At 43.9% G+C, this 20,626-nt stretch overlaps 1 long non-coding RNA gene across 1 annotated transcript; it reads left to right on the top strand.

The window, feature by feature from the left end:
- The first annotated feature begins 2,025 nt into the window (after positions 1–2,025).
- Positions 2,026–20,309, top strand: LOC135376130 (uncharacterized). Its single transcript, XR_010417554.1, has 3 exons — positions 2,026–2,113; positions 5,420–5,544; positions 20,195–20,309. It is a non-coding gene; the product is annotated as an uncharacterized LOC135376130 (long non-coding RNA).
- Positions 20,310–20,626: the final 317 nt, after the last annotated feature.

The raw sequence follows: 20,626 nt of genomic DNA, 5'->3' as shown, positions 1-20,626 counted from the left end.
TTTGGAAGGCGTACAAAAGTGAGCGGTATCGGCAGCGACCAGGGGGCTTCCGGCGGTATAGTGTCCTTAGTTATGAAGCCAGTGAGATATATAGAAGAGATATATGTATGAGAGAGTATATTGTCCTCTGCGCTACTCGATAGAAGTCGCTTTCAGGGCGGTATCGAATTTTCCTGAGGAGCGGGTGGCGGGGAATGTGAGCACCAAACGGAGGAAGTGCCGAGCCGTTTCACGTTCACGGAGAACCTCAATCGGGAGCTCACCAGCTTCAGCCAGTACTTGCCGTGCTTCAGCCATTCTTGGAACTCCGAGGCATCGACAAAGGCTTCGAGCAAACAGGGACCGAACAGGAACCTCCTCACACGTGTCCAGGACCTCCACACACGTGTGGAGTTCTCTGAATTATAACCGGAATTCTACAGAGAAATAAATTGATCCAGTGGACGTGATGACAGTGTTATATATGGCATGCCATTTAATATGTCAAAATACAGTAAGCACGACGCCTCAAATTTACTGTGCAGTAACAGAAGTTTCCGCCTTTAAGGCGGTGCATCATAGCCGGCACTTCGTCGTCTACAGTCGAGGGATGGCGCAGCGAGCGAAATGGTTTGCGCAGTCACCGCTTCACAACATTTTGGCGCTTGCTTGGAAATGCAGTACCGCTGATGTAACGTCTTCTTTTTGTGTTATTTTGTTTTCTCTTGGCGCGCGACGGGTCAAGCGAAATTTTGTGCAAACATATGACCGCTCGTGCTCAGCCAAGTCCAATACTGTAAACACGCATATCGCGCTCAGCGAGACGGAACAATTAGTGGTGCGGCTTTTGAATGCGCACAGGCTGTCCAGCTGTCGCCTGAACTTCTTCGTCGATCTGTTGCTGTTCCGTGCTGTGTTGTTGTCTCGCGAAGGGTTAGTCACCAGTCGTTTCGTGTGATTTCTCCAATGCTTGCGCATATAAGAAACGAAATCTCTCGTAGCACAAAAAAACCTAGTTTGGACACGACGCGGTTGAAACAAGTTGGTGTCGGCATGTTATAGCCTACCGACATTGCGCGGAAATTGCGAAACGAAACCGCGACCTGTTTTCTTTATTTCCTCTCACCCTGGGCTTACAAATTTCAGACCACGTTGTGGTGGTGCAAAAAGCTTCATTTACTTCCACAGTCAACGGAAATGAAATAAGACTGCAAAGAGGCTTGCTTATAGTTTCCCACATCCTTGGACATCAGTGGAGGAAGAGGAGGAGAAAGGCAAAAGAGAAGACGAAAAGGGAAGAAAAGCAGGGTAGAGGAGAAAAATGTGTGTGCGTGGACCATACAGCTGCTTGGAACGTAAAGTGCGAATGGAGGTTTCCACTTTGGTCGGGTATATAATTCGGGTCTGTTGTGCTCATCTTGGTCGTCACTAACCACAGCCCCAGACTTCGCCCAAGTACAGATCAGCATGCCGTGAACTGCACCTCCTTCATTGACGTCCATGCTACCTGTTCGATTCCGTCCGCCAGTTGGTCTTGGTATTTAGCGAATGTTCCAGTCGCCATGTCAATCTTCATGTCAATCTTCAGTGCTGAAGTCTATGGGGTGATCACAGCATTAAATTATTTCTTGCAACATCGCTTGCAACTCCACGGTTATTTACATTGACTCTCTTAGCTGGCTCAAAGCAATATGGAATTTACGAACCCAGAGAAACTTAATCGCAAAGCTGCTGTTGCCGCTCACACATTCAAATCGCCCATTTTCCCATAGAAACTCCTTTCTACGTGCCATTAGACTATCGAATCGTTTACCTTCACCGAGACGTCTCATTTGTAAATCATACATTATATAAAACTGTTGTCCGTTCTTTTTTTCATTGTAATGTTACTAATCCATGACATTGTTGTGCTGCTGTATTCCCGTGCTATTTATTTCCTTGTTGGTTTGCTGTACTATTGCCTGTGTTCCAAGGCACTTCGAGCCACACAATTAGTAAATAGATTTTTTTTCATTCGTTTTTCATTCGATTCGTTTTCAGGTACCGTTTGCCCTCAAGGATTACTAGACAGTGCAAAGAGTACCTGCTACAACAATTACCAAAATGATCAAACTGCATCCCAACTGCATTGTTGGTAAGCGATTTTTCATGTGCGTTCCGAACGGCCACAACACCTTGTGATAATGAATGTGGATCAAGGCTGTCAAGGTGACTGCTTCTCAACTCACTACTAGAGGAAATCGCCTCAGCTATTTCCCATGAGTTGCACTAGATGCCTCCCTCTTCGTGTTTGAATGGATGGGTGACTCAGAAAAGTGTGAGAGAATAAAATCAGGGCTGTCACTCGAGCTGTGCTGACCCACGCTTGCCGCTCGACAGTGGGGGATCCAGGTGGGCAGGTGCGGTATTAGGGGTTTCTATTGTTGTACTATGGCGACTGCCGAAGTGAGCTGGCTCTATCAATGCAGCGTTTGCTGGTGTTTAATTCGTGTACGCGAGACATACCAGTAGAAATTGATGAAGATCGCTGTCGTTGTTTCGTTGGTACACACCTGGAAACTGGTTTGTGAACCCGAACAGGTAATCCGTAGCACTCTGCGCTGCTTCAGTGAATGAAAATTCGGGTCAGAGTACCGCTGACGACGATTCTTCTATGAATGTCTCCTTTGCCCCATTTCCCTTACTCGGTTTTTTTTCGTCGCCAGTACTTCTGGAAATAGAGATAACAGTTAGCTAGACAGTTAATTAGACAGTTGACGTATGCTATCTGCTTTGCGGACGTAACGGGCAGCTTGTTGGTTCTGCTCAATGCGCGAAGCTGTCTTCATGTTTTGCGCTAGCGCAGAACCACCAATGTTATCCCTTTGGTACGCAAAGACAATAGCATACGATGCACTGAACTCTCTAGCTTGTATCTTCTAAAGAAGAAAAGACGTGCACGCCGTCACATCTCACGAAATGTTTTCCATTTCATAAGAGCGGATATTCCATATCTGTGCGCGTGGTGACACAGTTCTCACGAAACACAAATACGTAAACAGGTGAGTGGGAACGGGAGCTCAGTAGGAGAGGGTGAGCTTGTAGTCAGTGCAACATATACTATTCTTTGACGTTTGAACGTGCGGTGTCGCCCTATTGAAAAAGTCTACAGAAAATCTCACAAAATATCTCTTGTGTTATTCTAAGAGATTTTATGTGCGATAATTGGACATTCTCACAGAATTTCTCACAAAGCAATCTCTCAGAATTGCCCCCTTCCCCAGTTTCTTACAGAAATCTTACATGATTTCCTTTAGACTTCTTGCCAGGAGAAACCAAGAGAATAACAGCCACAGAATCTATCACGGGTGCTTTCCATTCTTTGAGATCACTTGGGAAGCTTCCAATACGAAACACAAATGAATCAAGCCATCGCTAGATATCACACAAATAATAAACCAAGAACTTGATTCAGTTCTTATGTGCTTTTGAAATGGCATCTTCGCGCCATACACGCACACTGCCGTAAAAGCGTTCAATGCATTGTACACATACTTGAAATCTCTAATGCGACGACCAAAAAAATGTATTCATGTGACTATGCCAAGTTCATGTTTTGCACCTTGGGAACGCGTTGGATTTCTTAGGTAAAAGCACCATCCAACTTCCTCGAGACGAGAATGGGTTACGACCACGAACTCGCATCCAATGCGTGCTTGCCGCTTCTTCCGAGGTTAACCTAGAAGAAAAAGCATTTCAAAAAGCACGGTTACAACAACATGTGTGTGCGTGAGAGAGAGGCATAGAAATATGTAACATACCGTTTGCCCAAAGCACGTTTGCTATAACGATCTCACAGCATTCTACCTTCCGACCCACAGAATACCTGTAAACAGTGGTAAAGACTCATAAAGAATGGGAATACACAGCACCGACGATTATATACGACACGCACACATGCTACATACCTCAAATGCGACGAAAATCCTTAATGTCATGCAGTATTTGCTTGAGATGCATAGCTCATGTCTGCATAGCTGCGTCCATGCGCTTCCTCGTTTCAAAGCAGACTAACTAGCTTGCTGGCGGTTGGAACAAACGCCTCCACTAATGTACGATGGAATATCATAATGGGTTATAAAATTGATAGTTTTCACTAGGAACGACAAAACGGAGCAACCATGGCACTTCTACCTAACAGGGATTATTCACAAACATACGAAATCGCACGAACTACTCTCCAACACGGACGACATATCACTCTCTGCGGTCCGTCATTTCTTGCTTCATGTTCATCCGACAGGGAAATATCCTTCAAAATTTCTCTTAAGACTGAAGCGAGGTTCGTGAGAAAGTCAGTCCTGTATGAATTGTTTTCTCATAGAAATCGCAAGGCCAGACCCTGAATTATCCCACAGGATATTTTCTCATTTTGGATATTTTCTGTGAGAATATGTATACAAACCTGTATCCTCTGTAGGAAATTCTGAGAGATGAAGTCGCCTCTGTAAGAAATTCTGAGAGAATGCTATGTTGCTATGATATTTTCTGTAGTGTTTTTCAACCGGGCGCTCTTTCTGGGGGACGTACTAGCTGACTAGCGAGTGTGCTAACGTACTCGGTGGTTGCATGCCAATTTGCAGGAAAGCCAGGATGAATGATTCTGCAGGTTGAGCTCATTGTCTGTAGTGTGTTCCTCTTCCTACTTGCTCTTTCTCCTTGCAGCTCCTTGTGCTTGCTTCTCCTCTATATTGGCGGCATACAGATTAGTGGGAACTTGACATTAGCGGGCCGAGTTGTCGAGCCCAATTCGCTCATGTAAACGATGTTGAGTCGAGATGAACCCGCGCCGAGTCGAGCAGCAATAACTCGACAGCGGGGGTGCGTTGACCCGCTCGACGCGATCACCGAAGTGCATGTAAACGCGCTCGGGCCGAATTCTGATCGACCGAACTGTGCGACCGAGTCCATTCTGTCGTTGCGTCCGAGACAGCCATCGGTCAGTGCAAGGCCAGCACAGGCGGGCCCAGAAAGAGAAACTGGAAAACGCACTCGCGGCGATAGGCTCGCATTTGAGCGGCTTCATGTAAGCAGTGTCGGGTACAGTTCAGCTCGACTCGGCAGTCAACTAGAGCAGCTCTGTGGAGTTTATATAAACGCGGCTACTGATGTAGGTCCGCTGTATGAACAGGGGAGTGGGGAGGGGGTGTATGATTTCGTCAAAAAAACTTGGCCAGTAAGGGTGACACGCTATTTCTCACGGAACTTGACTGATTCCGAATCATCTCGACTTACGTTTGAGGTGGCTTGCCGCTTCGAGTGAGGGGAAAAACTGTTCCATCTCTCCTGCGCAGTTCACTGTGCTGCTTATTCTGCGTGGCTCAATCAAGGGATGTTACGGGATGGCGTCAGAATGTCTCTGTAATTTAGGAGATCCTTGCTTACATCTTATCTCTTCCAGTATGATCGAATACAGCAGGACTTGTGTTCCGGAAATACTCGCAAGACAAGGATGCGATGTGACGGTTCTTCTTGAGCGGTTCTTCAAGGACATCAACGCTGATTGTGGAACATCGAAGCCAGTCTGTGAGTATCAAATAACAAAAAGAATGCCAGGGGCATAAAGCATGTTACATGGCTTGTGTCAACAGTCGTGTTTCTAAATCCAGCGATAAAGGCGCCATATTTCACAAGCACTGCTGCCCCTGTTGCCATTATCGTCCCAATAATAAAAGAAAAAATGAAATCAACTTTTAATTCATTTATTCTGTAATAATTATCTTACTAAAGCTGGAGGTGTGACCAGGTTAAGACTATACATACCACCATGTTCAACAACATGGCACTGCTGGTAACAACTACAAGTAGGTACTTTGCGCCGAAGCAATGTGGGCTTTAACAATTCAACAATTTATGAAATAGTTGTCTATGTTAGTACTTAAAAACAACTCGTGAATGCACCTCTCATAACTCCCAGAATATCGGACTATTATACCACTCAAAAGCCCTCAGTAAACGCATGGGATCATGAGAAGAAAAAAAAAGAACAACAGAAATTCGAGACCATACCTCCACCAAATGAAAGTACCGCAAATAATTTTTCGCTAGTTTCGCGCTACAACGCTGGGCGACCAGGCGTATCTGTCGATGGTGGGTTATTTAAATTCCTGCAATAACACAACATACACCATAAAATATACAAGCTGCACCCAAGATAGCTGACATCGACACGACATTGCACGACTAATTCCCCAAAATTTATTTGTTAGTTCAAATTTATTTAATGAGAGATAGCAGATTTTTACCCAGTCGTTATTTAAATACTAACCCGTTTTCTAAAATCCGAAGACGAGCAGGCTCGAGAAATAAATCGCAAGTGTTTTCTGTGCCGAGTATACGTAGTTCTCGAGCGCCGAAACGACAAGACCTTGGCTCTCGGTAGCTTATATGGGCCAGAAACGGGGCCGATCCATCTGAACAGCCCGTACTGCGATGACCTTGATCGTTCGAAACCACGTGGCCCTTTGACGTGGAACGAGCGTCGCTCCTTTTGCGCTCAAGAGGTTTGGGGATTCGGCTTCGACTCATTTGCATAGCAAACATTAGCGATTCAAAGTAAGTGTTCGTTTGAGGATACGTAAGACATCTGGCGTTTTCCCCCCAAAGATATAATAACTACCATGGGTGCAAGATGTCATCGCTGTTGCTCTCAGTTTATATTTTGCTTTTTACAAAAGTCTAAACAATGAAAGATCGCCCTGTACATAATCAAGCTGCATACAGGTGCACATAATGAAGGCACCAGGTAACTTTATACTTGCATATCTAACTAGAACCAGCCGTGCCGCTCACTTTGTTGCCTGTCACAGTAGTAATTACTGGACACAGACTGCCGACAACTCACAACTAGCCTTAAAACGATTTAATTAGCAATTAGAGTTAATTGGGACCCCCCACAGTAATCAGCATCATCCAGTGAGTCATCACACTAATTGGAGGGCGTCTAACTTGTGTTCAGGCCAGCTGTGAGTTGGCGGCAACCTGTATCCATAAAAAATAAAAAATAGATGGAGCTAGAGTGGAGAGAAGGGGTTTCGTTGAAGATCAACGACGCCTACTTGAAGTCCATAAAAACAAAAAAAATACAGAGAACGAGTGTAGAGAAGGAGTTTAGTTGAAGATCAACGACGCCATCTTGAAGAAAGCGGTCTGGAACGGCCGCTGACCATCGCTGGGCGACGGAGCACAGAGGCAGGTTGCAAAGCAACACAGCTATGACCACCAGTTCTGGACATCCTGTGACATCAGCTGTGACGTCATCATGACATGTCTTGCCAGGTTAGGACAGCTCTGGACATGCGAGGAGAAGAGGCTGGAGAAGAGGCTGGGAAAGCAAGAGTAAATATGCTAACTATCAATAGCTAACAACAAAAATAATTAGTTACACAACAAATGAGCCCACCACAACAGCAGTCACGGGGAGCGACATCCGACAGCCAGGCAGAGAACCCTCTCGTAATGGTTTTTTCTTCTGTATAAAGTCCCGCAGCTGCACCCCCTAGCGGTTACTTTCTCAACTAATCTCATGACAAAATTATTAGGAATCACGCCAGCACTACTCTTGTTTCCAAGGCAGAAGGAGATACAAAATGGAATGGGGAGGATGCCTGGACAACAGCAACCAGCACTCGACATGCACGGGCATGAAAATCATAAAAAGCGGGGACAAAGTTATCACGAGCGAAAGCATTAGTTACACAACAAATGGGCCCACCACAATGGCAGTCACAGGAGCATAGAACGATACATCCATTCCATCTGACAGCCAGGCACAGAACTGAACCCTAATGCTTTTTTCTCCTGTATAAAGTCCCGCAGCTGCAACCCTTAGCGGTTACTTTCTCATCTAATATTATGACAGAATTATTAAGAACCACGCCAGCACTACTCTCGTTTTCTAGGCAGAAGAAGATAGAAAATGGCGGGGATGCCTGGACAACAGCAACCAGCGCCCGACATGCAAGGGCATGAAAGCCGCAAACAAAGCGGGGACAAAGTTACCACGAGCGAATGCATTAGTTACACAGCAAATAAGCCCACCACAACGGCAGTCACAGGAGCGCAGAACGATACGTCCATTCCATCCGAGAGCCAGGCACAGAACAGAATTGTAATGCTTTTTTCTCCTCTATAAAGTCATGCATCTTCCCTCTTGTGGTTACTTTCTGAACTAATTTAATCGCAAAATTATTAAGAATCGTTCTAGCACTATTCCTATTCAGGGCAGCACTAGTGTCATCGTCAAGACAAGAATGATCAACATCAATCTTTCTCATCCAAAAAACAAAAAAATGCAAAGCTAGATGCATCAACGAGGAAAGCATGCAGGTCGGGGCATGTCAGGAGCGCTGTTACACGAGGAAAAATCGCACGAGCGCTAGGCAACAGAGGAAAGCAAACACAGAAAAACACTTGAACAGAGTGAAAAAGACACTCACCATCATCGGACATGTACACCGCATTCCCTCCTTGTAAATCTGCTCGTCCCAAAATCCACCGCAATTGTTACACACCATTCACCAGGGACGAACCACACATCCGCACCCCATCAGAGGCAAACGGAACCTTGACGAAGCTACGCTCTTCCACTAACGGCCACCGCAATTGCTAGGAATAGAATTAACGCGTCCACACCAGCCAGTGCTCAAGAGAGAAGTGAATCCTTGGGCCCTCTGCAGGCTTTGCTCATTGGTCATGACGCCATCCTATTGTGCCAGGGCTACACTGTTTTTTCCACTAATGTCCAACCCATCTCCTCTGGACAAGGTGCACCTGAAACAATAGAGTCGCGGTATGACGTCATCACGCAAGCATGCAGCTGCGTGGCTCAAGCATGCGTAAGCTCTAGACAGGGGAGCTGTTATTTATTGAACCACTATCCCACAATTATACTACAATCTACTATAATGATTGCATAGGAAACAGAAAAAGTATTGCAGAAAAACACCACACGTGAGAGGTGATTGTAGGAATTAAGCATTTCATTCCCAAAGTCTGACTAAATGAGACTTACGAATACAGGAAAAAACAAAATATCCTAACAAGTAACACCATCCATGGCTACATACGAGCTAATCGAGTCATGTCCGTCCCATCCGAGCCAGGCAGCCCAGCCTTGCAGACAACTCAATAATGATGCTTTGTTTATCCTGAATAAAGCCATGCACCTGTCCGCCTTGCGGTTACTCTCTGAACTAATTGAATCGCAAAAATATTAAGAATCATTCTAGTACTACTCCCATTCAGGGCAAGCCTATTGTCAAGACAAGAATGTTTCTTTTCAAAAAGAAAAACAGAACTACATGTAGAAGGAAAACAGGACTGAACAGGTCTGGGCATGTCAGGACGACCACTCTTACGTCAGGAAAAATCGCATGTTTGTCAGACAACAAGGAGAACAAAATGCAGAGAAACACTTAAACAAAGTGGAAAACCAGCATCCAACTATTCTAAGCACACACACTCCTGTTATTCGAAGAAGAGTGCTCATCATAAATCCGTCCAGGACAATGCACACCATTGACCAACCTCCCATTTTCTATTGCTACACTTTTTCCCAGTAATGATCAATGCATTGCTACAAACACCTGAAAGACTGAGAAACACTTCTATTATTTATTGAACTGCAGGATTATTTCTTTTTCCTACTCTTAATGATATTCATTCTTACATTAAAATTAAAAAAGGTATCGTGCATGAACGCTGATCTTAGCGATTTTCACTGTAAATGCTTATCATGGTCATTACAATCACAGCAGCAGTAAAGTACCACTGCTCTTTGAAATAATAATTGTAATAAATAATAATTGACCCTGGAACACTCAACATCATAACGAGGCTTGTGTAATACATGGCGCTCAACCTTTTCTATGCTCATACATTCGTTGTCTCAGGCTACACCAGCGAGCAAAAAGATGCGAAAGCCTGGGGCAAATTTCCATTCGCGCTCCACGGAGGACTGGACAGAACGCCGTTACGGGAACAGATATATGATGTGAATTGCATTGCTACTATATTAATGATTATTGCATTGCAGTTTAGAAAGACTATCACAAAAAGTCCATACTATGCTCAACTATAGTTTAGGAGCCTTAAAATTCTACTTTCTATGGAAACTATAATTGCCCTCCCTATTGAAAAACACTTCAGAAAATCTCATAGAAACATAGCATTCCTTCAGATTTCTTACAGAAGCGTCTTCGTCTCTCAGAATTTCCGACAAAGGATGCAGATTCGTATACATATCCTCACAGGCACGCCAATGTGAAAATATCCTGTGGGATAATTCAGGGTCTGGCCTTGTGATTTCTATGAGAAAACAGCGTGACAGCGTTTATTCCAACTGCCAGCAATTTAGTTAGTCTGCTTTGAAACGATGAAGCGCATGGACGCAGCTACGCATCTCAAGCAAATATCGCCTGGAATTCAGGATTTTCGTCGCTTTTGAGGTATATAGCACGTGTGTGTGTGGTATATAATCGTCCGTACTATGCATTCTCATTCTTTATGCGTCTTTACCCCTGTTCGCACGTATTCTGTGGATCGGAAGGTATAATGCAGTGAGATGGTTATAGCAACTGTGCTTTGGGCAAACGGTATGTTACATATTTCTATGCCTATCTCTCACGCACACACATGCTGTTTTAACCGTGCTTTTTAAAATGCTGTTTCTTCTAGGTTAAACTCGGAAGAAGCGGCAGCCAGCGGGAATTAATGTCGAATTCCAATGGCAGATTCAGAGCGCCTCCGGAGGAAGTTTTCAACCGCAGATTCAGTTCAGATTCAGAAGGCAGATTCAACCGGAACTCTATGTGATGTGTCACTTGTCGCTTGTGTTTCCTATTTCCTGCCTCTGCTTTGCCAACATGGCCACTTCGCAACGCGGGACTAGTCTTTCGCGTTGTACGTTGGCGATTTTGTTTCATGAACGGAGCGATAAGCCAGACATTACAATGGCAACGTTCGGAGATTAGAAGGGCCTTGATGTTGCAAAACATGGCGTTATAATGGAACATGAGTACATTCTTCTTCTTCCTCCGTCTCTGCAGAGACCGTCATCCACCAAGGGAGATTGCCCAGAGATAACTCCAAGTTGGGCGAAAGTGTTCCAGTCGCATATTCGGATGACTTGCTCTAGGCCAGATCAAGCCGCTCCATTGCAGAGTCTGCCACTTGCTCCGATCGCATTGGATCGCATTGGATCCGAGTTCGCATTGGATCGCATTGGATCCGAGTTCGTGGTCGTAACCCATTCTCGTCTCGAGAAAATTGGATGATGCTTTTACGCAAGAAAGCCTACGCGTTCCCAATGTGCGAAACATAAACTTGTCATAATCACATGAAGAAATTTCTTGGTCGTCGCACATAGCACCATGCAAGAATTACCTGATAGCAGAAATGGGTGTCTTAAAGTTTATTAGCGTATGCTTCGGTTTTTGAAGTCAATTCAAGCACAAGTGCGCACAATTTTTTGTTTCCCATTCCCTTTTTCACCGGTTTTATGCAGAAGAAAGCTGCATGGTACAGCTGAATTCTTGAGAAGAGGGTTTGTATGTTTTTGTTTGTTAGATGTCATTAGGAGCACAGCGTGTTGAGGAAGTAAGCTGTTTGCAGTTATAGGTATTTGTGCAGAAATGCTTGCATCTGAGCGCAGGACAGAAATTCCTAGCACGCCACCCTTGGTGTAAATTTATAATTTTGTATGTGAGACTGCTTCACTGCATGACAAGGCTGAAATGGGAAGAGAAAAAATTGGAGCGCTTGATTAATAGTGATCCAAGTAACAGGAAAATTATACTTTTTATAGAAAGCAGAATTTTAAGGCTCCTAAATTATAGTTGAGTGTAGGACGGACTTTTTGTGATAGTCTTTCTAAACTGCAATGCAATAATCATTATTATAGTAGGAATGCAATCACATCATATATCTGTTCCCGTAACGGCGTTCTGTGTAGTCCTCCGACGAGCGCGAATGGAACTTTGCCCCCAGGCTTTAGCGCCTTTTTGCTCGCAGGTGTAGCCTCAGACAACGAATGTATGAGCATAGAAAAGGTTGAGCGCCATGTATTACGTAAGCCGAGTTATGATGTTGGGTGTTCCTGGGTCACAATTATTATTTCAAAGAGCAGTGGTAGTTTACTGTTGTTGTGATTCTAATGAGCATGATAAGCCTTTACAGTGAAAATCGCTGAGATCGGCGTTCACGCATGATACTTTTTTTAATTTTAATGCATATCATTAAGAGTAGGAAAAATAATCCTGCAATTCAATAAATAATAGGTGTGTGATGTGGATGTGATTGCAGGAAGTGATGACATCATGCAGTCTTTCAGGTGTCTGGACCAATGCATTGATCGTTACTGGGAAAAAGTGTAGCAATAGAAAAATGGGAGGTTGGTCGATGGTGTGCATTGTCCTGTACGGTTTTATGATGAGCATTGTTCTTCGAATAACAGGAGAGTGTGTGCTTAGAATAGTTGGGTGCTGGTTTTCCACTTTGTTCAAGTGTTTCTCTGCATTTTTGTTCCCCTTGTTGTCGGACAAACATGCGATTTTTCCCGATGTAACAGTGGGTGTCCTGACCAGTCATGCTTTCCTTCTACATATAGTTCTGTTTTTCTTTTTGAAAAGACACGTTCTTGTCTTGACGATAGTGCAGCCCTGAATGGGAGTAGTGCTACAATGATTCTTAATATTTTTGCGATTCAATTAGTTCAGAGAGTAACCGCAAGGGGGACAGGTGCATGGCTTTAGTCAGGAGGAACAAAGCGTCATTATTCCGTTATCTGCCTGGCTCTCGGATGGGACGGACATGTCTCGATTAGCTCGTTGTATGTAGCCATTGATGATGTTACTTGTTAGGATATTTTCTTTTTTCCTGTATTCGTAAGTCTCATTTAGTAAGGCTTTGGGAACGAAATGCTTAATTCCTACAGTCACCTCTCATGTGTGATGTTTTTCTGCAATACTTTTTCTGTTTCCTATGCAATCATTGTAGTAGAATGAAGGAAGTGGGATAGTGATTCAATAAACAACAGGTCCCCTGTCTAGAGCATACGCGTCCTTGAGCCACGCAGCTGCATGCTTGGGTGATGACATCATACCGTAACTTTATTGTTTCAGGTGGACCTTGTCCAGAGGAGATGGGTTGGACATTAGTGAAAAAAAAAACAGTGTAGCCCTGAGCCAATAGGATGACGTCAGGACCAATGAGCAAAGCCTGCAGAGGGCGCAAGGATTCACTTCTCTCTTGGGCACTGGCCGGTGTGGACGCGTTAATTCTGTTCCTAGCAATTGTGTTGGCCGTTAGTGGAATAGCGTAGCTTCGGTGGGGTTCTGTTTGCCTGTGATGGGGTGCGGATGTGTCGTTCGTCTACTCTTGAATGGTGTGCGACGATTGCTGTGGATTTTGTAATGAGCGGATTTACAGTGAGGGAATGCGGTGTACGTGTCCAATGATGGTGAGTGTCTTTTTCACTCTGTTCAAGTGTTTTTCTGTGTTTGCTTTCCCCTGCTGCCCAGCGCTTGTGCGATTTTTCCTCGTGTAACAGTGCTCCTGAGATACCCCAACCTGCATGCTTTCTTCGTTGATGCATCTAGCTTTGTATTTTTTCTTTTTTGGATGAGAAAGATTCATCTTGATCATTCTTGTCTTAATGATGACACTAGTGGTGGGCTCATTTGTTGTCTAACTAATTATTTTTGTTGTTAGCTATTGATGGTTAGCATATTTACTCTTGCTTTCCCAGCCTCTGTATTACGAGTGTTTTTCTCCTCGCATGTTATAACCTGCCCACCCGATCGAAAAACACGACAGATATTTCTGTTGTGACAACAGGATTTTTTGTCGTACGACAGGCGCTTCTGTCGTCACTACAGAAATTTCTGTCGTCATGACAGAACTTTTGTCGTAACTACAAAACAAGTCTGTAGTTACGACAGGGGCGCCTGTCGTAACGACAAGCACTTTTGTCGTGTGACGTACACGTTTGTCGTCACGACAGACTGTTCTGTCGTTACAACAGGCGGTCTTGTTGTAACTACAAAAGAGTCTATAGAACGACAGGAATGGATGCTGTACAACAAGCAGCTTTGTCGTACGACAGACATATTTCCCGTCGCCGTAGATAGTCGATCTCGCTGTGGCGACAGGTACTTGTAGTGCAATAAACAGCATGGAAAAGCGGCACCTAGTAAAAAACAAGAAAAGGAAAAAAACACGAAGTAACAGCTGTTGTGTTGTTATTATTGCTGCTATTATATTATTGATGTTGTTATAATTGCTGTTCTTATTCGTAGCTTGGTGTGTCGTCACATTTGTTTGCTGGTGCCCGGCTCTGGGTGCCGGTAACAGCTGAGTTGCCGACAATGGTTTGAGGGCGCGGGCTCACTAGCATCCTCTCTCACAAAATGACGTTCACTACATCTATGCTGACGACACCACAAAAAAAGAAGAAAATGACAAAGGCAGCAAGTACCGGCACCAAAAACAGCGGCGCCGATACGATGATACACTTGAAATCGCATTTCGTGCGCGTTACTCTGGCCATGTTGCAAGACAGTCAACCAAGAAATTTAGAGAAAAAAGACAACGAAATATGAGCAAGAAACGTTCCTTAATGAACAGTTATTTTTTAAGTACAATGAAACAAGGAAAACTTGACACGTGGTTTTCCTGGAAATAACTCGATAAACGTAAGAAATTTTCCAAAATTCGATTAGTGATGTGCTAGGAAAGTTTGTAGGAATTTATTTCTTATTAGTTAAATGTACAGGTCCTTTTTACGCCTCACGCGCACATTAATTCGTAATGGATATTTCCTCTCCGTGTGGCTTCCGATGACGACTAACATAGCGCGCCACCTGTACACGTAGTAGGCCTGATCCTGATTCTGTTTCTGGGTGTTTCTGAACATGACGGCGCCATTATTATTTGTGTCGCTCGGTGCGGTTTCCTTCGTTGGCAAGTTTGCAGTTATGTTCCTGTTTATTCAATGTGAGAACGAATCGGAAAAGCACGTCATGGAGCACAATATCATTGTGAACTTCCACGCAATAGAATACTACGACAAACGAAACTTTTTCGGGGCATTTTGGAATGCGACGAGACGACACATGTTACACGACAGGTAAGGTGGTTTCGACAGATCATTTTGAATATAAGTTTTCTTACTTCTTTGTCGTACAAACATTCCAGAAACAAGGCAGGATGAATGAGCGGCGCTGAAGCAGGTGTAAAGTGGATCACGAACCACTTGCAGAAGAAAAAAAAAAGGTAAGAACCGGCACTTGTATTGCGCCCCGAAATGATTTATTCTGGTGTTCTAATAGCTGATTAGAAGTGAATACAGGTCACAGATTTTGCTCGTCGCGCAGTGTACGCCAGTATTCGCTGATCGAAACATGTCGTCTTTGCAGCTTTTAGGCAAGGCAGGGCAAACAAGCAAGGCAGGGCAAACAAGCACTGCACGAAGGCATGCAGAAGAAGACACTGTTTCTGCCCCTGGATTCCGCGAAAATCAGTGAACAAAGACAACGAGAGTTCGAAGACATGGGACGTTTGCAGACAAAAGTGGCAACGCTGGCGCAAATTAATCGTATGCTGCAAAAGGCCATCGCTTCAAAAGGTTTTCAAAGTGGTAAGCATAACTTTTCGCATGTATGCTAGCTGCGCCAACTTGTTTGTTTTCAAGTTTATTTATGAATGTACACGTGGTCTTTATTCACAAGCGATTTTTATGATGCAGTTTTGATGTCTTCCTGCTCTTACTGGTGGGTGAATACTCTTGGGCAAATTTTGTGAATATATATATGATTAGCATTCTTTGTCTGTCAGAGAACATAGAGATAACTTTTAAAGCCAAGTGTACATGCACTAGAGGTACATACATGCACTACATCACACTGTTGCTCCGCTCCAACGGGTGCTGTTGACCAGATATGACTGTTTTTGTGACTGCGACCTTTTTTTCTTTTTCGTTTTCTTACTAGCAATAAATACTGAGGCCATAAATGAGAAAGATGCTCGATTACTTGTGCCAATGTGTTGAAGTGTCATTTCCGCTAAATTTGACAGGACAATAATTTGTCGCAATTTTTAGTAATAAATGTCAAAGGTAAGAATTACACGGTTACAAACATCTGACAGTAAAAACAAAAAGCTTGTGCAGTAGGCTCCATATCACACTTTTTAAAAGTATAGTAAATGCTTGTGAGCTCCTTATGCTTTGAACAGTAATAATTCAGAGCGCATGTGTTCAGAGTTTCAGAAATATGAAATCGACAAAGAAAGTTTCTTACAAGTAGTTCCCCGGGGGCTAAAGCGTCATGTACTGTAACTACAAGTCCAATTATGCTTTCTATTAACTATAAACTACTTTGACAGATTCCGATAAGATCTGTTAGAGCACCTCTCCACTCTCAGTCTCTCTAGCAGCCATGACAAAAACGGTACCAGATGATTGGAATGTCCTCACATTTTTATAATCTTGTGTACTGTCAAGGTCTAGCCTTTTTCCTAGTTTGCATGCATAGAATCGCATATGAAAGATATACGAATATGACGCTTAACAAATACTGTTATATTATGACACTGATATAGTCTCTTTTTTTTCTTTCGTACAGGCTACAAGAGGCCCCATACATCCTGCTACAGTGAACAGTGCATGTATGAGTTTTGTAAGTGTACAGACAATAAATAGATGTACTCTTCTTCATACACAGATTCTCCCTCATCTTGCACGTTTGCATGCAATTATACATAGTCGACACTTGTTACTTGTTACTGCCGATGCTGGATGTGAATGATACAAGAACACGACAAGATTCATACGACACAACAAAGTACACCAGACGACAGAACAACACACGAGCGGCATCTACAACAGACGACAGAACGACACACGACAAACATCTATGACAGAGCCGCACACGACAGGAATCTACAACAGAACGACACACGACAGACATCTACGACAAAACTGCACACGACAGGAATCTACGACAGACGACAAGGTCCCAATATACGACAGCCTTGTTGTTTGTCGTATTTTTCTGTCGTTTTTTTCGACTGGGCAGACATGTCATGATGACGTCACAGGATGTCCGGAACCGGTGGTCATGGCAGCGATGCTTTACAACCTGCCTCTGTGCTTCGTCGCCCAGCGATGGTCAGCGGCCGTTCCGGACCGCTTTCTTCAAGATGGCGTCGTTGATCTTCAACGAAACTCTCCACTCTATCTATTTTTCTTTTTTATGGACACAGGTTGCCGCCAACTCACAGCTGGCCTGAACACGAATTAGACGCTCCCCAATTAGTGTGATGATTCACTGAATGATGCTGATTACTGTGGGGGGTCCCAATTAACTCTAATTGCTGATTAAATCCTGTTTAAGGCTAGTTGTGAGTTGGCGCCAGTCTGTGTCCGGTAATTACTACTTGTCACGTCATATAGTGCCACGCGATTCGCAAAACGTTGGAAGTGCAATGATACAGCCGTGCATTTCTGAGTACCTGGAAGAGAATTGCATGATTTTCTTTGAATTCAATGAACTTGTCACAGTACTGAAATCGAGGAGGGCCGCAAAGACATGTATACCAGAATGTCAAAAGAGAAAACGAAAATCGAAAAGAGATTTGCGTACAAGCACTAAATAGAAATGAGAAAGAAAAAAATAATGTATTATCGGTGTCCCGCTTTTTCTCTCAACTTTTTCCCCTCTGCTATATTCCACATTTTCGATTCTATTGTAAAAGATCGCAGTTGCGCAGAGTTAGGTGTACCACTACTACACAGGGATATACAGAAAAAGAAAAGAAAATGTTTCATCATAAAGTATCTTAAAGAAACGTAAAATCAAGAAGAGCTGCAATCAATTGAAAAGCAGGGAAGGTAAAAGGACACGGGCATAATCTCAACAACAAAAACGAAAAAACAAAAAGAGGCACTGGGCCTCAAGCATTATCACGATCTAGATGTCGATGCCAATGACCACACCCTTGAAACTAATAATAATAATAATTCGGAGCTTTACGTAACAATTATTTTCATTCATGTTCGAGCAAAATAGGCGACTGGCAAAGGCATGTTTGAGGCCGTCCGCGCAATACGTGCGCTGGAAAACCTGTTACCAGCATTTTCATCTAGAACGATACCAATTATAGACAAATAACAAAAAAAAAATACACAGGGTGTGGGAGCACACAGAAGTGCATAAATATTATTAGATCTGAGAACAGTAAAAAAAAGTGTGTTAAGCAGCTTCTGTGCCCCACCGCTGTCCACTCTAAACACGATGGCGGATAAATAAGCGCCGTTATTTCGCAAATTTATAACGCTTACTTCAGGACCGGATATATCCGCCACAGGGGTCAACCGCCACAGCTTATATACGCCACCACTCTATGCGCCGCGTCTATTATACGTGCCCAGTGTTATGCGCTGATCCCTCTGTTCGCTTCGGCCAGCATACGATATTTCAATTATACTGATTTGATATCAAATAAACGCTATGCCTCCAACCACCACACTTCACTCACCTGTGTGGAAAGCAAATTCAGTGCATCTTTATTGACCCAGGCACATAAAGATCATGTACAGCACCAATACTTTTGGCACGTATGAGGCCTGCTGGTGTATTTCTAACCAGAAAGGTCAGACTACTGCATCGTCACAACATGCGCGTGCGGTTTTTGCAGGTGATCTTGGTGAATACATGTGCAATGCAGAATAACAGTGTTCCATTTTATATGCGTGAATCGAAATGCATTGCCCAGGTGGCAAATTAGATACAACAGCGATATACATTAAGCTGAACAATTTCCCTAGACATGTTTTTCCCTTGCCGATTCAACCAAGCAGTTTTACAGCATGTAACAGTACTCTACCAGGAACAGCAATTTCTGATGAACTGGAAGGACAGTGTAGTACAAGGACTTGTTCAATTTTACTTTTTGCAAACAAGCACTTGTTTCACTTTTTAATGTAGTTGCAAGCGGTACCTCCCCAGTTTTAAAATATATTCTTGCGAAATTTTCAGTATGTATCCCTTAGTATGCATCCAGGGCAGCAGGTGAAGCGCAAATTTTGTTGCGCAGGTCGAACGCTCTGTGATATAGAAAGTGACGAATATGCTCTCTAGTGGAATTTTGTTCCAAATTCGACGCGTGATTTCCCTGGTTTTAGGTGTTGCCCATTGCTATATTTGGTATCATTTATTTCCATATTTTGATGCGTTTATCTCTTACAGGTATCCGCTGAAACAGACAAACGCTTAGACATAGGGACTGGAATTTTAAGCGCTCGTTTCCCGAAAAGACGCCTTTGTATTTCAATGATGTTTTGCCAATACATTGCCAGGCCTTAGAGCTTTCGCATACCAGAGAAAAAAAAAACTGCTTCGAAACCTGCACACGAGCAATGAGCGCGTTAAAACGCGGTCCAATAAACTGCGCTTGTACCTGTCTGGGAGGGGCTGGCGGTATTACGGGATGACTGTTCCCTGTCGATGTCATGTGCAAATGCAGGACCGAGTGTCACCAGTTAAGTATGAAAGAAGAAAAAGTTTTACAGGGAGGAAAACTAAACGCGCGTGTAACATAATGTAACAGCCCAATCACTGAAAGGTGGTTTACCGGTATAGATGCACAGAGCTTCGTTTTCTTGGTCTGAGGCGACCACGGGAGCCGTTTTTGCTGGAACCATGGTTAATATTGCACGATGTCAACGGTCCGTTCATCCTGCCCGCCAGTCTAGACATCAGCCTTTGACAACTCAAGCGATGTCGCAATGTGTCACAGCCGTGGAGAAGCCGCCTCAAAAACCAGCGCCGTCCACCTAACTCTGACCCCTAGCAGGACGCGGACTGGTGCACGCAACGTGATGCAACGTGATCTTATTGCGTTATATTTGTCGTTGTTAACGTTTTGGTGGCGCTGCGGATAAGGCTGGCAGGCAATTAACGACGGCAGCAAAACATACGCGCTTTCGCATACTGACCTTTCTACTTCATACTGCCCTGACCTTTCTGGTCTTTTATCCGCCACCGGTTTTTACAACTGATATATCTATGTGTAACAAGTCAAGCTGGGAGCAGGGAATATTCCCTAGGCAAGTTATCAGAGGCGGACTCTGCTTTGTATTATGAGTACCCAAATATATCGTACTGTTCTTCTTCAGGCTTGGAGTGCAATCAGAAAGCAATATCCGATGCGGAAGATGTGTGCTTGAGGAAATACGTACAGGAACACGGCATCATTTCTAAAGGCCTGTTGTCCAACAATGAAAAACGACTGTGCTGGTAAGCTCTTCGTCGCGTGTATCCGGCGGTTTCCGCACCCCCCCCCTGACGTTTCTCCTGCGCACCCCGTGCGGGGCAGAGGCTTCGGTGTTTTATGTCCTGTCCTGTCGATAATGATACTTTAAGCTGCCTGCGGTTCCTCATAAGACACTGGCGGTACTCCAAGGAGTTATGATGTACTGCTAGAGAGGACAACGCCCTATGTGGTTTGGTTTGGAGAAAGATTAACGTGTATACACCGAGCCATTTCACCAACAGCCCTAGCTGTCTGGTCCACCTGAGACATAACGGTTGCGTCTGCGCATGAGTTG

The sequence above is a fragment of the Ornithodoros turicata genome, unplaced genomic scaffold (assembly GCF_037126465.1).
Source record: "Ornithodoros turicata isolate Travis unplaced genomic scaffold, ASM3712646v1 ctg00001043.1, whole genome shotgun sequence".
Lineage (NCBI taxonomy): Eukaryota > Metazoa > Arthropoda > Arachnida > Ixodida > Argasidae > Ornithodoros > Ornithodoros turicata.
The sequence above is the reverse complement of the archived record's forward strand: the minus strand, read 5'-3'. Positions and strand labels throughout refer to the sequence as shown.